The 19,613-nt window shown below is 37.8% G+C and overlaps 1 protein-coding gene and 1 non-coding gene across 2 annotated transcripts in view; both read right to left on the bottom strand.

Annotated features, from left to right (window-relative positions):
- LOC146004510 (uncharacterized) overlaps positions 1-19,613 on the bottom strand; it is a 109,685-nt gene that overhangs the window by 57,532 nt on the left and 32,540 nt on the right. The gene's annotated exons all lie outside the window — the stretch shown is intronic.
- On the bottom strand, positions 6,161-6,233 carry TRNAK-CUU (transfer RNA lysine (anticodon CUU)). The gene has a single exon. It is a non-coding gene; the product is annotated as a tRNA-Lys (tRNA).

Below are 19,613 nucleotides of genomic sequence, written 5' to 3'. Positions count from 1 at the left end.
ACCATTCAGTACATAGGAGGATTGTCCAAAATGCAGCCTGAGAGTTGCTTCTGGCTTGCTAAAGTTACTTTAGTACTTATGAAACCTCATTATTTTTATTTTGAGGTATTATCTTCGCTGAAAGAAAAATGCAACAAGACCTGCAACCAACTGTTCCATCGGCCTCATTGGCAGTACGCATGAAAATCTTGAAGTACCCTGGTGTATACAGGGGAAAAAAGGTTGTTTCTTCACACTTATAAATATTTTTTAAAGTAATAATAGTATGCACAATGTCTTCAAGATACTGAAAATTGCACTGGCAAAATGTCCATTTTTGGTAACAAGAAATGGAAATTTTTAGCCTGCTACTCATCCTATATGAAGAAAATCTAGTACTCTGGATAATTAATTTGAGCTATAATCATAATTCAGATAGTTACTTATCAACTTCATAGTGTCATTATGAATCAAATTTATTTTTAAAACTTTCCTACTTACCGACTTTTACGTAAAAAATCCCCCTTATTTTGTATTTTGAAAATATTTACGTAGTTAACAAACATTGTTTGGAACATACTGGAACCAAGTTGTAAAACGGTCCCATACACTTCCATCTTTGAATGTTAGTTAATCATGTCTGCTGCTGGTCGGGAGGGAAGAGGAGATGCAGCAACACAGGGTGCTCTCTTTCTAACAACACACACAAAAAACGATGGTTGACTACGATATGCATGCAGGAGTAGCGCAGATAAAGAATGCATGAATTTTTCATACATCTTAAAAACATACCTGGTGCTAAATCTCTCTCCCATCCTCACAACCTAAAAGTGTAATCAAGGCCAAACCTGTGCATTAGACCTGACTTCAATACCTGGTTGAAGCAGTGGTTCAAATCCTACTAAACTGTAGTTTCAGTCCTGATTAGCATAAGTGGAACTAAAAACACACAAACCATCAATTCAGTTCGCTTACAGGTGTTTCTACTGTTCAATGAAAAAAAATCATCAAAGGAGTAAGTGCCCAAGAATAAATTAATGCAGAAACTGACTTCACCACTATCATGCAACAATAAAGATGTCAAGCAGTCCAAATACATAGACTGGCCATTTTCATTTACAGGCTATTTGCCCACAAGGAGGAGGCCTTTGTTTTAAAAAAAGTTTACTTTGGTGGCCCCTTCATTACATAAATGAACATAAGAAATTAAATAAATAGCTATGAAAACTTATCGAATGTTACATATTCTTCAGTAAGATTCTGCTAATTCTTACTAAAAGTATGCACATATTTTACTTGAACATATGCATTGCAGAGACTGCACAAATAATGATTTTGTTATCTTATTTGCATTACATGAACAGTGTACTTACTGTATTATGTCCCCATATTGTGTTACTTTGTATATTCATTAAACAAGTGAAAGGTGTAACAATTCTTTTGTGTAACAAAAGAATCACTAGATTTTTTAATGCAAAAATGATTAGTGAACATGGGAGTGTCTATATAATACCTAAATAAAAGCAATCATTCCTTCCTCTCCTTTCATTAAGTGAAACAAGTGTAATTCACTAAAAATCATGTAAATTCAGAGTAAAAAAGAGGCCACATGTGAAGTACATGTGGGTTCAAATCTGATGACACCACCATTAAAATGCCAACTCACGGAAGATCCCCTGCTCACTTTATTAAAACTTATTTTCACATTTCCACATTTTAACAATTATTTTCAGGACATTCTGTAATGGTTCTATTTCTTTTACTTACATTTCGGTAAGTTTTTAATGATACCAACCTTGCGTTCTGAAGTCACTGTGGGATGGTTTCATTGTTAGGCTAAATGCATAAGTTGTTAGGTTAGGCTTATTAGTATTAGCTCTCTGAGCATAAATAATACATTTGCAGTGTATTTATGCTAAGAGAACCAAACTTGACAACGTAGGCATATCACGTCTGACGTCATAACACAAGGTTGGTATCGCCATCTGTGAGAAGGAAGACCTCTCGGAAATACTTAATCGTTGGCTCCTATTTTTTTAAGAAAAAAATCTTACATGCAGCTACCTGTTGTAGCAAATTGGTGGCTAACAATATGGAAAAAATCCAAATAAATATAAGTAGACACTGGAACTCACTTTTCACAACAGCTCTTGGATGTGCACTTTGCATTATGTGCCACTACTGTTAAAACTTGCTGAAACACATGGAGGTACTTACCCTGAAGCTGTTTTAGTTAGTTTTCACCCCCACCCCCAAATGTAAGTTTTCTATGGAATATCTTGGTAAAGTCAGAAGTGTCTTCACCACAACATGTGAACTATACTGCTAAAAAAAAGTCTTCAATATTCAATATGGAGAATTATTTCCACCACCGAGGCGAGCATCTGGGCTATTTTCACCAGATGTTGAAGATCAGAAATTACACAATCAGGTATTGAAAGTATTTATGGAAGAAATTTTAATGCTAACAGCCATAAACCTGAGCTGCGTAAGACTGCAGAATATGGGCTGCTTAGGAGGAACGTGGTTCATAATTTTTTGGTAATGTTTTGTAGTTAGTAATTGGGAAAAGTAAGTTTGAAGGTACGGAAAATTTTATTTCTTTGAAAAAACTAGAAATACCCATGCACGTTGGGTGCTCTTGGAAGGAAAAAGTGACATGGTGGTGCACATTCCTGCACAAATTTAGTGAAAGCAAAAAATTCCTACGTTGTTAGGTAGCTAGGTTTAGTTCTCTTAGCCTGAATAATAATTTGTCATTGCATTTATGCTAATAAAACCTAACCTTGTAGGCATTCCTCATCGAAATAATTAAAGTAGCTGTGCGTAAACAATATGGACGCGAACGAATAGAGAAATGCATTATTTTAGTAGCAGGAAAAACATTTTTCATTGTGTTTATGCAATTGGAACCGAACCTACCAAGTCTAAGCTAACCTTGTAGGCATTCCACGTCGAAATAATTAAAGTAGCTTTTCGTAAACAATATGGACGCGAACGAATAGAGAAATGCATTATTTTAGTAGCAGGAAAAACATTTTTCATTGTATTTAAGCTATTGGAACCCAACCTAACCTGTAGGCATTCCTCATCGAAATAATTAAAGTAGCTGTTCGTAAACAATATGGACGCGAACGAATAGAGAAATTCATTATTTTAGTAGCAGGAAAAACATTTCTCATTGTGTTTATGCTATTGGAACCCAACCTACCAGGTCTAAGCTATCCTTGTAGGCATTCCACGTCGAAATAATTAAAGTAGCTGTTCGTAAACAATATGGATGCGAACGAATAGAGAAATGCATTGTTTTAGTAGTAGGAAAAACATTTTTCATTGTATTTATGCTATTGGAACCCAACCCTAACCTGTAGGCATTCCTCATCGAAATAATTAAAGTAGCTGTGCATAAACAATTTGGACGCGAACGAATAGAGAAATGCATTATTTTAGCAGCAGGAAAAACATTTTTCATTGTGTTTATGCTATTGGAACCCAACCTAACAGGCCTAACCTAACCTTGTAGGCATTACTCGTCGAAATAAGTAAAGTAGCTGTGCGTAAACAATATGGACGCGAACGAATAGAGAAATGCATTATTTTAGTAGCAGGAAAAACATTTTTCATTGTGTTTATGCTATTGGAACCCAACCTAACAGACCTAACCTTGTAGGCATTCCTCGTCGAAATAAAGTAACTGCGTAAATAATATGGACGCGAACGAATAAGAGAAATGCAATATTTTAGTAGCAGGAAAAACAAAACAAATGACAGCAACTGTGTGTAAACAATATGGACGCGAACGAATGGAGAAATGCATTGCTTTTAGCAGCAGTAAAAACATTTTTTACATGCAATAATATAGGCTAATAGTAATCGGAAAAGTAACACCGGAAAATGGAAGTAGAAGATACGTAATTTTGTTAATCTATTTAGAGGCAAAAAGCAGCCCATGTTCTGTAGTGAGACCCTGAGCTGCCTAACCTAACAACATTAGCATTCACTGACATAGCAGCAGCAGTCCATATCAGAATACCTGGTGGTATTTTTTCAAACTCCATGAATATAAATGCACACTAACTTAAGTTTGATTCACATCAACAATTATATCCATGTAAAGGACCAAGCCAGGTCATAGATCATACACATGCAGAGTTTTAAAACCTGGTGAAAATAACCAGAAAGCTAGCTTCACAGCGATGAAGCAAGTCCCTCCATTATAATATATGGTTGTGCTTTTAAATATATTTCCTGTGTTATTTCCACCCCAATATATTCTCCTGTTTAATGCCTACACCTTAGTAAGGAAAAAGAACAAACCAAATAGAATTACTCTCTTAGAATTCATTATTCCATCCATGTATACACTAGAACCACGTATCTTAGCACACTACATGAAACCACAAAGCAGCCACAAATAAACACTAATCAAAACAGATCATCACCATGCTCCCTGCATTTGTGTAGATTCACATAACCACCATAAAAAGTATGCTATTGTCTTCACTCCCTTTTGATGTACATACTATTACTACTAACACTATACACTGTCTGGAAACACAATCTTCAATGAAATCATATATCATCTTTATATAAAAATTTCTTCATTCACTAACACTGTACGGTACGTATAAACAGAATTGACCCCTTTCACCTCAATGGAGATTCACTAACAAGATAAAAATCGACCACACTGAAACATTTTTCAGTATTATTGTTGCAGAAAACAGGCAGAGTATTCTTTTCACAGATAAAGCGAAATGTGTCCTTGCAGTCCAGACTTTCCATTCCATTCAACACCTGTGAATATCTGTAATAAAAAACACGAAATTTTAGTATTTTAATAAAAAGAAAAATACATTTACAATCACAGTATATACTATAATATAAATTAAATAACATTTTATATCTCTATGTATTTAGTGAATGACAACCACTCTTTCACAAGCTTGAACTTTAAAAAAATAATAATTTGGGAAATAAAGGCAAAACAAAAATTAAAGATACAGAAAGATTCAAAATAATACCAGCACTTTTAATTTTAGTATAATTATGTGGTCAATTTATCTAAATACCACGTGTGCGTTGTAATGTTTATTTGGTTTCCCATTTCTTTCAATGATAAATTTGGTCTCACTTGTCTGTGCACACACCAAAGCATAGCATCATTTTATTTTCCACCCATGAAAGTATATATATCCCCATATCATATATTTGCTTAATTTGTTGTTACATAGGAACTAAAATACACGTGAAGAAGCAACTACACACACAAATACGTACCTCTCTCTTATATAGTATGTATATCCATCGCTTTTTTCCAGCATATTCGGTCAAACATCATTACAAACTGCTTCAAATAATTATCAATCTTCATAGTTTCAATTTTTGACAACATTAACCCGAACTAGAACGAACTATGATACTCTAGTTCGACGTCAACGGTAGCAGCTCAACGAAACCAGACAATCGTTATTTCAAATTCGAATACACTCACGCGATGCTGCATTCATTTGTTAACAGTAGAGCGCATGTTAGTTCACTGTACCTAAGGTGCGACGTCGCTAGTGTCGCAGACCTCGAGAGATGAAGTGCGCATGCGCGGCGTAATTTCCATTTTTAGGCGGACTCGGCGCTCTTTCCGTGTATACTTTTTGGAGTAGCGTGTGCGACATTCAACGATATGCTGTGAGTACAGTCGAGTTCAAAGATCGTGTATGCAACTTGCGCGCCATATTTTCACTTAATAATTTTACATCCTATGCACTTACTTTAGAGTATTTTTGTACCGGTGCTGTTAGTGATGAAGTATGTTTAGTTAACAGGTTTGTTTCAATTCTCACATTGTTGAAACCAAACTGAAAATGTGGTAGACATTTTGGGTACACGTTTCTTTGAACTCAACTGTACTAACTGCGTATCATTGAATTACATATTTTGAACCTTCGACTTCCTGAGCACGAGAACGTCTCGCAATCACTCTCTAAACTCACTCCTGCTAGGAAATATTGAGAAAATGCAGGATTTGTAACATTTCTCATATAAAATGAAAACTGCATGCATATTTAATTTTGGCAATATTTGGTTTCAAAAAAGTTTATCTCGAAAATTAGACCGAGAAGGAGGACTTTAGTTTAAGGATGTAGGGTATAGAGTAAAAAAAAAAAAAAAAAAAAAAAGCAATCGCCCAACGTGGGGCTCGAACCCACGACCCTGAGATTAAGAGTCTCATGCTCTACCGACTGAGCTAGCCGGGCACAGTTTCATTTAGCACAGATGATTAGTTATTATCTCGCACACCTAGTTCTATCAATGATATCTGTGGTCTCAAAGTCTCAATCGGTGCAGTGCTTGGAGGAGTGCAAATTGTAAGCTGGGGAAATGTTTGGTCGACCCTTTGGTATGACTGGGGTGTGCTCCTGTGTTTTAATATGGTTGCAATGAGACAAGTGAGGGGATAAGCAGCCCACTCAGGGGTTTATCCAGGATTTTTCCCTTGGGGGGAGTGCTGGAAAATTTTGGGGGGGTGTAAGTTTGGGGAAGTTAAGTGCATATTTTGGACAGTTTTAAAAATGTTCACCCTAATTCAATTTCTTCATGGATGTTTCTAGAGATTAACCCCTTCCTCCCTTCCCTTCACGTAACATTTCAGAAGAAAAAATATGTCAAATACAGGAAAAGATGGAAAATAGATTAATGTTAACATTTCAGTTTAACGTTTCGAGTATTGCTTTCCTTCCGATAATGTTCAGTACTTGATTTAATCAATCGTTAGACAAAACACAAGGGATGACATTAAAAAACACAAAATTTTAACATCATATTACCAGGAATCATTTCATACAATTCTTAAGCTAGTTATAAGAAATTAGGAACACTTGCGCAATATTTTTTTTAATTGTATTTGTATCGTTCTTGCCCTAGGTGTAACTCTGAGTTCATCTTGGGGTGCCCAATTGAAATATCAGTGAGAATGAATTGCATAGGTGTGTACGCACTTGCCTGTCTGAAGTAGTAGTAATAAATGCAGATATAATATGACTTAAATAAATTATGACACTGCCAGCGAAGGGAGCAATAAAATTTTTAGAACTATTTCTTTGCAAACTGATTATGCATATTATTAGTTAAAAATAGCGACAGTATCCCATGATGTTTACTCTTTACAATCTTGCTTTGCTCGTTCGTTGAAGACTTCAATATGAAATTCCTTGACCGATTTAATTCAAAAGCAATATCAGGTATCTATCAAATGTGCATCCAAACTTTCCACTACATTTTAACGTCTTCATGGTCATGCTCTAAATATATCGAGTTTCATTACTTTATTTCAGTTTGTGAATCATCGTTTAAACAGAGATTTGAAAATACCAGCAGAATTTGGAACTCACTCGCTACATAGAACTATTAAAATTATACATGCATATTTTCTGTTAGAACAGAAGGGGGGCAGGGGGCATGTGGTGAGGTAAAGAGGACGCCGAACGAGCAAAGCAAGATTGTAAAGAGTAAACATCATACTGTCGCTGTGTTTAATTAATAATATGCATATGCATTATACCCTTACAAAACTTTAGAAAATACGCTTGGCGCTTTTGAGAGTTTATCTTTCAAACACTAAATGAGAGACTCCAGGGAATTAGGAGCCACGTGCCTCTTTGCCTTAAAGGGAAACGAAATAACATGTGCAAATAAACGCATGGCATGTTAACTGCAAAAGGAAGACAAGGAAGTTTCACTTCTAAATTGAGGCAATGCTTTATTATTTTCAATTATTTAAAAATTGAATAGCATTTATTTCACTATCCAACACAAAGAGCACAATGAACCAAACAAATTTTCTCTCTCCACGTTTTCCAGCAGGCAGTGGCAAGGGCCGTCGTGACCTACTGGTGCGCCTATGGTCAGATATAAATTGTGGGACTTAATGAAAATTAAATTTCTTTTATGTTTAATTCCTTACACTCAGGCCCGTAACCAGGAATTCTTTGTAGGAGGGGCAAAGTCAATCCTAGAAGGGGGCAAATTTTTAATATATTGTGTCGGTCGCATTGGCAGATATAGCAGGGTACACAGAGCCACTTGACACCTCCTCCAAAAGAGATAAGTAACAGAAAAGGGATGATATCTTGAAACTTCAACGGACAAAAAAAAACTTCGATCAACATCAAATGGCATTTTTTCGATAATGACCTCTCCAGATTGGCAAAGAATATAAAGTTTAACATAAATAGGCTAATAGGGACTGTATACACTTGATATTTAGACGATTAATGGGCCTCTCTGAAGAACTGATTAAGGCAGCCCTTTATAAATCATGCTTCATAATGATTCCCTCTAGTTTCCAGTATGCAAGATTTTTCCGCACAAAGCAATCTAACGAAAATCCAACAACACCATTGTGTTCTGTTAGGCAAGAAAAATCGAATTAATTAAATAATAATGGTTACATATTATCTACACTTTGATGAACTATGTAAAAATTTGTAATACTTTTTTTATGTACTTGCTAAAATATGGGTGTCCACCACGGACTCTTATTTCCTTCAAAGGGGAGACTCTTGCATCACTACAGACAATGATTGCATACTGGTTACGTTAACAATTTTGCAAAATATTGTGTGAATTGTATTATATTATAGTTGAAATACATGTTTTGACACCTGACAAACAAATAGGAATCCCTTGATTGATCAATGACTTCTTGGATTACAGTGTCATAATTAATATTTCATATTAAGTTTCATAGAAAGAAATTGTTTTAATAGGGCGCAAATAATTTTACGGGGCACCATGACATTCCCTTTAACATTTCTTTTTTCATATAGAACGTTTCGCTCCCAGGACCGACTCCCACCGCCCCATAGCTATGACTTTGAACTTGGACAATAAGAATAGAAGGCATTGCGAGCGAAGCGAGCAAGAAAATTTTACGAAATGTACTTTTATTTGTATAAAATTTTGAAATCGAGAGGGGGGTAATTGCCCCTTGCAAGTGCCCTTGGCAGTCTCGAATAAAAATTCAAGGATCTCGTAAAAACTAATTCCATCTTGAGTATCCAATTGTCCTGCTATTCTTAGATTCTTCTAGTCTTGTTTTTTTTTACTTCAATGTTTGCTTCCCCTAGAATGGACTTCCTTCCAAGGTCAGGACGGTAGGGGGGACAATGCCCCCTGCCGCCCTGTGGTTACGACACTGTTTATGAGTGTCTCTTCATCAATTTCACGTCATCATTCATTGTTGCAATTAGCTATAAGTGGAAGAAAAGCAACGCTAAGTAACAAAAATCAGATATCCACTCCCCCTCTCTACCACATGAATCACTGTTACCAAAAAGGAAATTTTTCCCTCCCAATCCTGATACGACATTATACTGAATCCCCCACACGTTCATAAATCACAAAATCAATAAGTGTCTTTGTTATGTTGCTAGAGTAATTGTAAAGATTAGTGAGAATTCTAGGCGTTCTGTATTTTTCACAGGGGGGGCAAAGCAGGCTCTCAGGGGGCAGTTGCCCCCTGCCTCCTCTAGTTACGGGCCTGCTTCCACTTCCTTTGCTTCTTCTGAAAAGTTGAATAAACTTAAACATATCATTATGTCAGGGAACCGACTAGATACAAAGAGAAATACAATTTTTACTAAAGCTATATCTTTGCAAACTGACAATAACTTTAATTTAATAGGGTGCCAGTAATTTCACAGGGCACCACGACGTTAACGTTTTTCTATTTTTATCTGTTTTGCTTGTTCGGCACCACATTTGTACTTAGCGCCTAGGCAAGCACCCCACGTGGACCCTCCCTCTTTTACAACTCTCTTTCTAATAGTATATAATTTCTTTTACAAAGGTAAGAACTCGTGGAGCCACAAAAATGGTCATCAACTATAGACCTGAATGAATCACTTAGGTTCTTCATGAAATACTTGCCATTTTATATCGAATACTCGGTGAGTAAATTTTATATTGGTACTTTATGAATATCGGTTCACTGATTTTCTACTCACCACTTTCGGTTTCTTTCTGTCTGGTTTTTCATTTTCTCTATCTTCTTCAGACAGTTTTGCAGTAAAGTTTCAGACATTGTTATACACTAAACAGAACGACAACACACGAACGGAGATGCTACACTGAGACTGACCTAATTTTGACTGTTCTTTTCTCTACCATTCCAAAATCATTCTTCTCGCCAAGTTACAGAGAATAGTGTTGCTAACCATAGTAACAGAATTCACTTCAAGGAGTCAAACCTGTATCTTTGAATTTCTTCCCTTACTTTTATCGTACATTTTTCACATGAAAGAATCGAAAGGAAAATGCAAGAAAATGTAAATTTCATTGACTCAGGGGTTGAATAATTGAATTTACGAATCTGTAATATATATAAGGTATTCAAACGCTGAACTGTGAACACTGTGCGTGGAATGTGCTCCCTGGAAGGAGGGCGAGTTGTCAAGGGTGCTGCTGTTTCCAGGAAATGACGATGCTGCACATTCCACCCTCCTTCCTTGACACTTTGGTTTTAGTTGATCGGAAGGTCCATTGGACTACGCTTCCTCAGCTACAAATGATTCCTTTCTGTTAATGTTGAAGTATTGTCATTCTATTGTTGATATAAACATCCATATTTACACCCCCCTGTAGGGGGGTGTTCCACTTTTCTGCTTGGGGGGTGTTCACCAAAATTTGGGGGGGTGTTAGGGGGGTGTAGATAAATCACTGAGCCCACTTCACTTCGAGCACTGCAATGTTGCCAATAATTATTTGATAAATAATTATTTCATGTGAGTAACGCAGAGCCGTAGTTAAAGAGGAGGGGGAGGTTGGATATCGCCCCCCCCCCTTTCTGTAATAAATCGCTTAACAATCTTTGACGTCTAAAGAAGCTCACGTCTCTTGACTGCTTGTCTGTACCTCTCCTCTTCCTTTCTTGTATCTCTTTATTATTCCAATTTGTTCTAATTTGTATTGGCAGCTGTCTATGAAAAATATGATACCTAACTAACCCGTACCCATGGCTCTACAGCCCTGAAAAGAGCTTGGCCTATCTCCCACAATCTTACCTAGAGGTGTTAACAATAATAAAAATTAGAATAATTAATGCGACTATAACGTAGCAGAAGGACTGAATGTAATGAATATTATTATATCATGATCAGGGACTTTACTTTCGTCAGCTCCAATTTGACATTAATCTCTTCGGCGTCTATTCATTTCGTTATAATGCGTCCTATTTCTTCAACTTTGGGCTGATCGCGACGATGAGGATGAGTGATGTCTGGATGACATTTATGAAAAACACCGACAGGGCATCCCCAATGGGGCAGTTCTAACGCCGTCGCCTTGTTACCATGCGGTCCCGAGTTCGGTACCCGGTGATTCGAATCAGGGGCGATCCCTCCATGTAGGAAGTGAGGAACTTCCTACAGTTCATTTGTACTTATTTCGAGTTCTCTACTTTTTAGGAGTTTAATGCGTTATAAAATTATGAGCGCAATGTACTTACAATTGACTAGATTAGCTACTGTCAAGAGTTGACTGCTTTCGCACGAACCAGCAGCAGCCGAAAGACGATGGCCACAGGCTTTCTGTCGCTCGCTGAAGAACCACGGCTGTCATTCTACGGACAGATGGGTGAAGGGTGGAAGGGGCAGTGAAGGGAGGGGTGTCGAGGTTGCGAAGATCGGCGAGGACTGAGGAACCAGTAAGTTGTTCCTCTATCAGCGTTGCCAACCCCAGCAAAATGGTACTAAACCAAGCACAGTTTGATATTTCTTGGCACTTAGAACCCTGCTTTTGACATAGTGGTAAAATCTGCAAATCCACTCCATGGGAGAGGAAAAATCGAATTCAATGTTTTCAGGAAATAGAAATAATATTATGTCCAAATCTTATTTCTACTTCACCAGCGGACGTTTCAAACGAAACGGAGTATGCCGATCCAGTGGCGAGCTTTGTTACAACCATGCCACAATCCATCTTCTATATTTTCTTTATCCTGCCCGATTTAGTTCGTCAGGAGATTTTGTGGTAGGAAATCGGTGGAAATTTGGAGGTAAACAATTTTCTCAAACCTTTATAAGTTCTATTTTGAACCCATGTTGTTTGTTGCACAATTATAAACAATTTTAGGGGAAAATTTATACTATTACATAACTGTTAAGAATAAGTAAAGCAAGTTCAAAAGTCTAGAAAAGTAGATAAATCCTAGCACAATTTAGAAACATTCAGCATAATTTCGAAGTTTAAGCAGCACTTTTTGTTATCGTGAATCCACTCGACGACAGGGAGGGAGAAAAAAAATCGAAATTCTTGAAAAATCTGAAATATTGTTAATGTTATTTTCGTCGGTTTTTATAGGTTCACATATAAATATTTCATAGTTCAAAGTGAGGAGCAAGGGCCCCTTGCCCTACCTTGCCTGCAGCTAACATTCTAAATGCAAAGGATAGTACAAGCGATACGTGTGAATGTAATTGAACGCATTTTTCAAAACTTCCTCGGTTTACCATAAATTCTTCCTACACTCTGAAAACGTCACGAGTCACTACTGATTCGAATAACACTTTTAACTGTAAGTCCTGTCCCGATTAGCCTACGCGTGCAGAAAGTGAACTTCAGAGAACTATAAAGAAATATAAAGGAATTAAGTCGTTTCTTTTATCTATATGAGATATTTATAAAGTAACACACTAATTCCTTTACTAACTGGTTCAAGAAAAATTACAAAACAGTTGAAATGGTTTTATTGCGTATAAATTTGCTTTCTATTAATATAAATTAATTAGGTCAGTGGTCCCCAAAGTGTGCACAGCGAAATTTTCCAATATTTTCACTGAAATGATATGATTGTTCCAAATAAATGTGCTTATTTAGTGCTTTTTACACATGAAATGTTTCTGTATTTGAAATTTATTTTTTAACTAAAGGAAAGTAACCTAATCACACTAACAGCGTTGCAAGTGTTAGATAGGCCTACATTCTGACTTGGGCGCCCTTAAAAAACACTAAGAGCGCCGTGAAACGATAAAGTTTGGGAACCCCTGAATTAGATTTCATAATTATATTTGTCTTATAAAGGTAACCAAAAACGTTCTTGCCGTCCCATTAATCATGAGCCCACAGAGAGGAAGCGAAATGACGCACGTGCCTGCCAAGCGATCGGGAGTTAGTCTGACCATCGACTGTCAGTAATACAGGCACGTTGCGCACGCACATCAGTCATAGCTCGTCCAGTGTCGAAGAGAAATGGAGGTATCGGAGCAGCTTGTTCGCGTTTGTTTGTTGTATGATTTTAAAGTGGGCCTGTCAGCTGCCGCATTTGCCAGGTATTTGGGGAGAATGCCGTAATTCCGTTCGGGAGATGTGAGCCTTTCGGATGAACCTCGCAGTGGACGACCACATGTGTTGGATGACGAGGCCCTGAAAGCAGCCATCGAGGAGGACAGTGGTCTAACGTGTGATGAACTTGCAGAAAGGTTCCATGTTTCCGCTGAAACAGTCAGACTGCACCTGCATGGGATAGGGAAGTCATACAAGTTAAGCAAGTGGGTACCCCACACATTGTCGGCAGCCAACAAGGAACAACGAGTGGCAGCCTTGCTCACTCGGCACCTGAACACACCCATATTTGATCGCTTGCTCACTGGTGGAGTGGGTCCTCTATGACACTCCCAAGCGTACCAGACATTGGTTGTCGCCACGTGACCCTGTTCCTCACACCTCAAGACCACCTCTGCACCCACGAAAGGTTATGCTCTCTGTATGGTAGAATTGTCGGCAAGTGGTACATTACGAGCTCCTTCCACCTGGTCAGACCATCACTGCTGACCTCTACTCTCAGTAGTTGCAAAGGGTGCACCGTGCATTGCGGCAGAAGGAGCCGGCATTGGTGAATCGCAAGGGTGTGCTGTTCCTGCACGACAATGCCAAGCCACATGTGGCAAGGAGGACCCGGGAGACCCTTCAGCAACTTGGCTGGGAGACACTGTGCCATCCACCATATTCACCGGACCTTGCACCAACAGATTACCACCTGTTTCATTCCCTCGACAACCACCTTGTGGGAGATCCTTCGCAAATGAGGGAGACCTGCGGAATGCACTCACGGACTTCTTTGCATCCAAGCCCGCCGAGTTTTATCACCAGGGTATTGTGCAGCTGCAGGAACGTTGGCAAAAGGTGTTGGATGCTGATGGAGATTACTTCGAAACCTAAAGGTACGTACTGCCCGCTGTATTGCTCTTTGTTTATCACTGCTCTAGAACAACGGCAACAACTTTTTTGGTTACCTTGTATTCTTGTCTTACTTTCACTGTGCGTGTATTGTTATTGGTGTAGAACTGTTAATGATATCTTGAGAGAGGGAGAGAGAGAGAGAGAGATAGATAGAAAGCATGCAAAACTCACAAAAACACTACTACTATTAGGCATATTCAATTATTGTTATTATTGCATGTGGTATCTTGAAAAGGGTGCGAAGACCGTGCCTGCATCAAAGAAACGAAGATCAACGACCTATAGAACGTGCTTTACCTCATTACTCTTTAGAAAACGCGCAACCTCGGGGGGAGCTGCACCTATCTCGCCTCTGCCACTCACAGATGACCTCCCGGCTCCCGCACACACAACCAAGAAGCTAGACGCAGCCGAACAAAAAAGAAAGTACACGACAAGGTCGACGAATAAGCTACGGTTAGGAACTTTCACTAGAATCTCCGAAATGCCTGTCAGGCGTCATACTTGTTGAATGCAATTCTTTCTTTTCCTTACACCAAGAAAAAAGGTCTCCTCACCCAACACTTGCATACATTCAATCCCTTGCGATGTCTTGACACCACTTTCTCACCTGCCTATCCTTGTGCCACATACCTTTCCTTTATTTGTTTACCCACTTCAGCATTTAGTATCGGTTGACGCAGCTCAATACTGCCTACACCACGAAAAATTTCAAGTACATTAAACGTATGTATGCCTTACTGTGCATAAAGTGGACTTAAAACACCAAAGCAATTCAATTCAAGCATGGCCCTTGGGAGGGGTCGAACAGGTCCCCCCCGGAAATTGGCATCGTTCATTTCAGGTTATAAACGGGAATAAAATCATTAGTTATTATTCAAACAGAATAACGAATCGAAAAACAAAAGTAAGTGCAAAATACAGGAACCAGTTTATGTTTTCATATTTTTCACAGTTTTCAAAAGTCCAAAACAGAGTTTTATGTGACAGGTCACACAACATAACCAGCGTGATTAAAATTTCTGCCTAACTTCAAAGCTTTCTCTTGAGCGACGTATGTAAAAGTTAATAACAAAATAGAATAATATGACAAGAATAAGGTTAAATGAATTATCATTTATTTTATTTAAGTAAAGTTTCAGATACAGTACTGAAAGACCATTTTATACTGAAACTGTAGCAACAAGAATAAAATAAAAACAATAATAAAAATAAAAATAACAACAACAAAACAAGACAATACAAGATGGCAGACGAAAAAAAGAAATTGTTACGCGTACATTCTTAGCGATTGTCGGAAACTGTGTTCTGACATGAAAATATCGGTATTTACAGGCAGGTTATTATATAAGTGGAGGAGCCTATAGTAAAGAGACCGCTGTAGGAGAGAGAGCCTTGTAGCAGGAATGTGAAATCAGTACATAGTGTATTTAACAAACAATATAACAACAAAGTACGTATCAATCACGACTTTTGAACTTGATATGTAGTACACGTAATCCCCGAGGAAAAAAAGTTGAAAATGTCGAATCGCTTGAATGTTGTATTAGATTGATTGAGTTGGTGTTTTAAGTCCACTTTATGCACAGTAAGGCTAATCTGGACTGGACCTACAGTTTAAAGTGGGATCCGAACCAATATATGCCTCCACCGGGTATCGAATGATGTATTAGAAAATGTACACCTCGAAGATATATTTCTGACTTTATCAGAATTAATTCAACAGCTCTGTATATGCGCTCTTCCAATAGTACTTGCTAAATGCGAAGAAATTGTAAATTGAGATGAAAAAGCTCAAACCTAGAACTGTTGAAAAAAAGTGAAGGCAATCAATATTCTCTGCAAGCCAACTTTTTCTATGACACTTGAAATTCCACCGTTACTTTGTCAATGCCGTCATAAGTCGGTCATAAGCACAAAAAAAGTTTTTCGTTGTTACAAGTAGAAAGCGAAAACAAAAGCAAACTTCTCTCCCAACTAAAAAGTGATCTAGAGAATTTAATGGAATATTTAACGTTCCTTTCGTCTGTAAAATAGTTTATTTCTTCCATCTCTGTTTGTATTTGGTAAACGTACAAAGATCTTCAGTTTCAAGAATTTTTTCTTTCACTTTAAGCTGTAAGTGAAAGTGTTTCGTTTAACAAGAGATTTAGTAAATATTGTGTAAAAAATGGATAAAACTGAAAGGAAGGTGAATATTCTATCCCTTTACCGATAGTAGTAGCAGAAGAGATAGGTTAGAAAGCTTGGCCCTTCAAGTTTGTCATGCATATTCTTTGAGCGAAGGCTCTTTGTAGATCACTGAACAGAATACTTTATATTATTTGGCAGATAAATGCTGGAATTTCACAAAGAAATAAATGAAGGGAAAATCATCCTTATGAAAAGTCTATATCTCTGTTTCAGTTAGCAGTTCACTTCTGTTATTCATTCCATTGTGTTCTGTCCCATACAATTATCTTCCTCCATTCAACCAACATTTCATTTTCTCTGCTGTCTACAGGTCATTTGAAAAATGTCCTTCAAACATAATGCTCCAGTTGTTCATCCTAAATGTTATGACCTGTATATCCATGCTATTAAATTCGTTATATCTTTATTCATTTCTGTTTGATTGTATGCATTGTTTAAATTGCGTTACTTCTGTTATTGGTAGGAAAAGAAAGTTAGTTTGACTCTCGACACCCATATACGAAACACTTCACTGCGAGATCAACATATATCTATTTTAGGCTGCCACTGTCATGTTAGAATCGGATGTATAAATATTGTGAGGCAAATTGTTCATCACCATACTCGACCCCGGGACTTTGGAAGCGAGACAATAGACAATAGAGAAGAATGAATGAAAATAGTAAAGGACAAATTAACTGGCAATCTATATGTATTCCACTTAACACCCTGTGTGATATATTTTGTAGCTACAAGATCACAAGATGGGTGACACGAATGTAGAACAATGACTGCTTGATTTGCATTATTTTACTTCGCTTTTGTGCCATTTTTGGGTAATTTGCGAAGATGGAGATGAGTGATGATATGATGTAATTGATGAACACTCACAAACATCCATGCCCAGGCCGAGATTCGCAGTGCGATGTGCTAACCACTGCGCCAGGGGGCCGGCGCTAAACAATGAGTAGGCTCTGCTTCGTAATTGGAGGTTTACATTGGCATTGAATTTGGCGTGGATAGAAGATGTGATCGAATACAAGCGCTCCTGTATATACCTGTCCCAGCTAACTGTGGAGTAAGGACGCGCATAGCGCCAGAGTAGCGGGGAAATCGAGTCGGCAGAGCGAAGCTGTACACGCTGCTCAAAGGCTGGTAACTGCAGTCACTTCCCCCCTCCTTCACGCAACGCGATTCCCTCTTGCGTGTTCATTGGTGGAGCCGACACGCGTCACTACTTGCGCAGAGACTTCGTTCGCCTGCTCCACAGTTAGCTGGGACGGAGTATATATTCCCAATCACGAGAGCTAAAACAAACAAGAAAAACAGTGGATTACGCCTTTCCGGTACATCAAGCTCTAATTTTCCTAAGAACCACACGTATTAGCTAAATAACCATTAAAGCTAGCTGTTGCTGTATGCTGGTGGCAGAGCATTGGCTGAACCTCGCCCGCTTAATAAAGAAAATGTATTATTGTTGTTATTATCATCATCATCATCATCATCTTCTTCTTCTTCAAATTGCCAACCGAGCTATTCTTTCAGTCGTAATTATTGTTACAAGCAACGAGTGGACTTGAATGTTGCCTTCTCATTTGGGTATAAATATGATTATTTTGTGCCTATTACCCATACAAAAATATGTTGGCAATTTTTGATGTTACATGATTGTGATTGGGTCAGTACACATACTATTAACCTATAGGTTAATAGTTTTCACAGAAAAATCACGCATACAAAAACAAATGATTAAATAAGGTAGGTATAAAATGCGTAGAGGAATAAATATCACGATATTTTTACAACTTATACAACAACAGAAATATGGAAACGTGCTTTCTTTCTGTTTTTATCCCTTCATTTATGTAGAACCATCCCAAAATCAGACATATTACGATCCGATATATCATACTAGCTAAAAATTTCATAATATGAGAGGGGATTTGAATTTAAGAGGAGATTAGCTTTCATTTTACCTATTCAGTCCTGCTGTATATTCTTTTTTTAGGAAATCCAGAACAATGTAGGTATATTAATCGGGACGAGAAATGTCCCCTCAGTGGCGTGGCCAAGGGGGTGGGGGTTGGTGGAGGTTATACCCGCCCCCATTTGGCCCAGTATTCATTAAAAGAATAAAGAACGTAAAAAGGTAGGAAAACATGACAAAATGAGGGCTGACTACCAAGAAAAAATATACCTAACCCCTCCCTTTCGAAAATCCTGGGCACGCCACTGTGGCCCCTCCACCTATACCTACCATAGATGTTTTGTTTTACTAATGTTGTATTACTTTATTTTCTTAATGGACATATCCCTGTAGAACTAATAAATGTGCTTACCCTGATTTCACGCTCCAAATCAACTAGATTATTTTGTGTTATTATACTTCGCAATTCTGCTTCTTTTGGATAATCGTGAAGACCGCGATGGAATGTTTATAACAGGAAATGGTTGAATGGACAGTCACAAACACACAAGGACAGCCAGGGGTGCCCACAGGGGGGGATTATGGCGAAAGTTGCGCCATCGAGATTTTTTGGGGGGTTTCACTTCAAATAATATAAAATTCAACATTTATATCTTTTTTCCAAAATATATGTAAAAATTTCACACCTTAAATGTACCATATTTAATCCATTAGATGTAGAAAAGAAAGTGTTTAAGGGTATTATCGAAGGGGGGAGAAATATCTTACATATTAGGCCTTAATTGACACGTGGGTTGTGGGGGGATTCTGAATTAAGCTTTGGGGGAACAGTATCCAACTCTAGGTCTTAGATTATTACGGGTATTTTAGTTAGAGGGAGATTGAGCCTTAAATTGAGGGGGTATCCAATTATTGTATATTACTATTGTCTTAGACTGTTGCGGAAATTCTGGGGTGGAAACAATATCCACTCTTCAATATCAACAGTAAGTCTACAATTGGCCTGGAAACTTTGGTGGTAGGATTGAGTATTAAATTTAAAGGGGGACATAGAAAGCTCTTGGTAAAGTGTTAAATCTTGGCTTGTTAAGGGATTTCTGTAGTGGAGAGAGAGTTCGAAAATTAAAGTTTGAAGACTGTATTTAGCGATATGGCATCAACACGTTTTCGACCCCGAACGTGCCAAAGGGGAAGCTGGAAAAGACTAAATATCTCGGAATCTTAAGAAAGTATTGACATCCCATTAAATTAATATTCTTGAAAGCCTGCAAAGAAATGGATGACAAAATTTTCTTAGGAT

Source organism: Lepisma saccharinum, chromosome 21 (genome assembly GCF_977018435.1).
Source record: "Lepisma saccharinum chromosome 21, izLepSacc3.1, whole genome shotgun sequence".
Lineage (NCBI taxonomy): Eukaryota > Metazoa > Arthropoda > Insecta > Zygentoma > Lepismatidae > Lepisma > Lepisma saccharinum.
The sequence above is the reverse complement of the archived record's forward strand: the minus strand, read 5'-3'. Positions and strand labels throughout refer to the sequence as shown.